Raw genomic sequence first — 4,445 nt, 5'->3', positions numbered from 1 at the left:
GCGGAACTCAGAGGCCCCAGATCCGAGATGGGGGCGATGGCCCCGCGCACGCTGCTCCTGCTGCTGGCGGCCGCCCTGGCCCCGACCCGACCCGCGCGGGTGAGTGCGGGGTCGGAGGGACACGACCCTGCGGGGAGGGCGGGGGCGGCCCCGGGGAAGCCGCGGCCCGCGTCGCCCGGCCAGACCCTCCCGCCCGTCTCCACCCGCGTCCCGAGCCCCGCGCCCCGCTCCCCTCCCGGCCCGCACCCGCCCGGGTCCCGGAGGAGGGTCGGGGTCTCACCGCGCGCCGCCCCCAGGCTCGCACTCGCTGCGGTATTTCGACACCATCGTGTCCCGGCCCGGCCGCGGGGAGCCCCGGTCATCAGTCGGCTACGTGGACGACACGCAGTTCGTGCGCTTCGACAGCGACGCGGAGACTCCGAGGATGGAGCCGCGGGCGCCGTGGGTGGAGCAGGAGGGGCCGGAGTACTGGGAGAGGCAGACACGGAGAGCCAAGGACAACGAGCAGACTTTCCGAGTGAACCTGAGGACCCTGCTCGGCTACTACAACCAGAGCGAGGGCGGTGAGTGACCGCGGGTGGAGGTCACGACCCCTCCACGTCCCTACGTCCAGGCTGGAGTCGCCTCGGGTCCCGGGTCCGAGGTTCGGGAGGAGAGTCGGGGACGGGACTCGGTTTCCCTTTCGGTTTGGAGGAGTCCGCGGGTGGGCGGGGCCGCGGGCGGGTGGGCGGGGCTGACGGGGTGGGCGGGGCTGACCGCGGGGTCCCCGCAGGCTCTCACACCATCCAGGTGATGTATGGCTGTGACGTGGGGTCCGATGGGCGCCTCCTCCGCGGGTACACTCAGTACGCCTATGACGGCCTCGATTACCTCGCCCTGAACCCCGACCTGACGACGTATACCGCAGCGGACACGGCGGCGCAGATCTCGCGTCGAAAGTTGGAGCAGGCTGGTGCTGCAGAGGATGGAGGGCCTACCTGGAGGGCGAGTGCGTGGAGTGGCTGCGCAGATACCTGGAGATCGGGAAGGACACGCTGCAGCGCACAGGTGCAGGGCCGCGGGCAGCTCCTCCCTCTGCCTCGGGCTGGGCTCAGTCCTGAGGAAGAAGAAAGCCCTCAGCTGGGTCATGCCCCTGCCTCAGGGCAGATGGTGTCCCTGGGTCTCCTGCAGCCGCTGTCTGCCATGGCCGCTCCCAGGCCGGGGTCTCTGCCCACACCAGGGTCTGTGGACACTGAGTCCTGTTGTCTGAGTGTGTCAGCCTTACACAGCAGGACAGGGAGTCTCCTTTACCTGATGGGAGACATGGACGCCCTGGGCTGGTTCACCCAGTTTCTAGAGCTTTTCAAAGATACATTCTCCCAGGTTCCTGTGGGTGAGGTCATCCCTTCTGCACCCCAATTCCGTCTATTCACAGAATGGTCACGTGAGCACTTATGCAGTACCCTGGACAAACACTAAATTGTGTGTGTGTGTGTGTGTGTGTGTTTTTCTTTTTTTTTCTTTCTTTCTTTCTTTCTTTCTTTCTTTTTTTTTTTTTTTTTTTTGTTTGTTTGTTTGTTTTTTGTTTGGTTTTCTAGACAGGTTTCTCTACCTTTGTGCCTTTCCTGGAACTCATTCTGTACCCAGGCTGGCCTCAAACTCACAGAGATCCGCCTGCTCTGCCTCCTGAGAGCTGGGATTAAAGGCGGGCCACCCGGCTCTTTTCTTTCTTGTTTTTTTTTTTTTTCTTGTTTTTGTTATTGTTGTGTTTTTGTTTTTTTGTAGTTGTGATTTTGCTTTTAGTCAGGTTTTTTCCCCTCACTGGGGTGATATTGCTTCTCTCTCCCCTGATGTTATTTGTATCAGTCTCCACAGGAGCCAGGGGGAACTGCTAACGTGGATACTTAGACACTTCAGTGTTTCCTTTAAACCAGAAAGGTTCCTGTGAGCTTAGACTATTTCCTGTCATATTAACATCCAGAGCTCTCCTGCTCTCCCTCTGCCCCAACAAGTCACAGTGTTCCCCAGTGGATTAGGAATTGAACTTCCTCAGAGACAGGGTCTTCTGCAGTTCCAGGACAGGAGTGACAGGGACGATCCACACACCCTTGTGAGCACCGCTGTGTCCCAGTGAGTGCTGTAATGGGCTCCACAGCACACTTCCAGGGGCCTGGTGACAATACCTTGTATCTTGTTCCCCAGAGGCAGGGATTGGGGAGTCATTTTCTCTGGCTGAGTGTCAGAGGTTCACCACATGTGTGCTGCACACTTAGGTGATGGCTGTTCACTTGGACAGACAGTTAGAACTGGTCAGCAAGATGGCCTCAGTGGTTGTGTCTCAATGTTGACAGCAGTAATTGGTAACATCCTTCATGTAGCTCTTGTACCTGATTTCTTATTTTTATATGAATTACTAACATATTAATTATTTTCCATTCCTTCTCATCTTTTTCCACCTACCTTATGCTATAGAACATCACATGAGGAAGGCCCTGTTGACCTGCTGGCTCATGTGGATTCTCTCTTAACTACTGAGTCCCCCCAGGAAAATGTGCAGTTCTGTGATGAGGGGACCAGCTCTACCTGAGGTCACTAGTGTGATGACAGAATTATCCAGACACAGTTTAGTGTCATCATTGGTTTAATTTTGTCTTTGCAGCTTTCAGTTTATCTTGTTAAATGTGGGATTTCTTAAATCTTCCACACAGATCCCCCAAAGGCACATGTGACCCGTCACCCCATACTGACAGGAGATGGCACCCTGAGGTGCTGGGCCCTGGGCTTCTACCCTGCTGAGATCTCTGTGACCTGGCAGAGGGATGGGGAGGATCTGACTCAGGATATGGAGCTGGTGAAGACCAGACCTTCTGGGGATGGAACCTTCCAGACGTGGGCAGCTGTGGTGGTGCCTTCCGGGGAGGAGCAGAAATACACATGCCATGTGGACCATGAGGGGCTGACACAACCCTCACCCTGAGATGGGGTAAGGAGGGTATGGGCGGAGAGCTGGGGTCAGGGAAGCTGGAGCCTTCTGCAGACCCTGAGCAGGGTCAGGGCTGAGAGCAGGGATCATGACCCTCACCTTCCCCTCCTGTCCTTCCCTTCCAGAGCCGCCTCAGTCCACTGTCCCCATCATGACAATCATTGCTGTCCTGGGTCTCCTTGGAGCTGCGGCCATCATTGGAGCTGTGGTGGCTGTTGTGTGAGGAGGAGGAGGAGAATCACAGGTAGGAAAGGACAGGGTCTGGTTCTCTCTCAGCCCCTTTCAGAAGTGTGCTCTGCCACGTTAAGGGAAACATCCACAGCCCTCATTGCTCCTGTCTCTGACCTGGGTCTGCTGTCAGTTCTGGAACCTTCCTAGGGTCGGGGTCTTCCCTGTCTCTCACAGCTTTTCTTCTCACAGGTGGAAAGGGAGGGATCTACACTCCAGCTCCAGGTAAGTGTGGGGAGCGGGATTGTCCCTGAAGCCCAGGGGGTGAAGCTGGAGTATGCCAACCCATAATTACTCCTACAGTGAAATCTTCTAGAGGCCATGTTTTCACCTTCCTGTGACTATATGTAATTTACCCCAGGCAGGGACAGTGCCCAGAGCTCTGATGTGTCTCTCCCAGACTGTAAAGGTGACACTCTGGGTTATGATTTTGGGAGGGGCCAAGTGGACATGATTGGGGTTCAGGGACTCCCAGAATCCCCTCTGAGTGAGTGGTGGGTTGTTGGGATGTTGTCTTCAGAGTGATTGTTCATGACTCTTGTTTGTAGCGTGAAGACAGCTGCCCAGCCTGACAGAATGACAGAGATGTGCTCAGGTCTCTCCTGTGACGTCCTGAGCCCCTCAGTTCACTCTCAACAACAAGTCTGATGTTCCCTGTGACCCTGTGGGCTCAATGTGAAGACCTGGGAGCCCAGCCACCCCTGCACACCAGGACCCTGTCCCTGCACTGTTATATTCCCTTCCACAGCCAACCTTCCTGCTCTAGCAGACAGGAGAGGACATCTGCATTCTGTCACCTCCATGCTGCCCTGAGCTGCAGCCCCTGACTCCCCACTGAAAATAAGAATCTGAATGTCAACTTGATTGTTCACGTCCTTGATCTGACAGGTGGATTGGTGGGTAAATTAAATGATTGAAATACTTAGAGCTTTGGTGGAAATAAATGGCACCATGGAGAACCTTCTAGAATCTGTGTTCTTTGTGCTGTGTGTATCTGGTGGACAAGATGAGGCTGTGGGAGCTGAGTGTGATCAGGGCTGTGCCCAGGTGGAGCTCAGTCCATTGCTGGCTGTGACATGGTCACTCCTCAGCTCTGTCACCTCCTGGTCTGTTCTCTTCATCACTTGAACCACATGCTGAGAGTCTGTGATCACAGGGACACTGGGATGACAGAGCCTTGTCCTGTCCCCAGGACTGTGAGCAGCCAGGGCAGCTGTGACAGGTCAGCCTGGGCTCTGACCTGACCATGGCTCAT

General features: G+C 55.9%; 1 pseudogene; it reads left to right on the top strand.

Annotated features, from left to right (window-relative positions):
• Nucleotides 1-36: 36 nt before the first annotated feature.
• On the top strand, nt 37-4,162 carry LOC118575273 (annotated as a pseudogene).
• Nucleotides 4,163-4,445: the final 283 nt, after the last annotated feature.

Source organism: Onychomys torridus, unplaced genomic scaffold (genome assembly GCF_903995425.1).
Source record: "Onychomys torridus unplaced genomic scaffold, mOncTor1.1, whole genome shotgun sequence".
NCBI classification, from domain to species: domain Eukaryota; kingdom Metazoa; phylum Chordata; class Mammalia; order Rodentia; family Cricetidae; genus Onychomys; species Onychomys torridus.
Note: the sequence above shows the minus strand (reverse complement) of the source record. Positions and strands in the feature narration are given on the sequence as shown.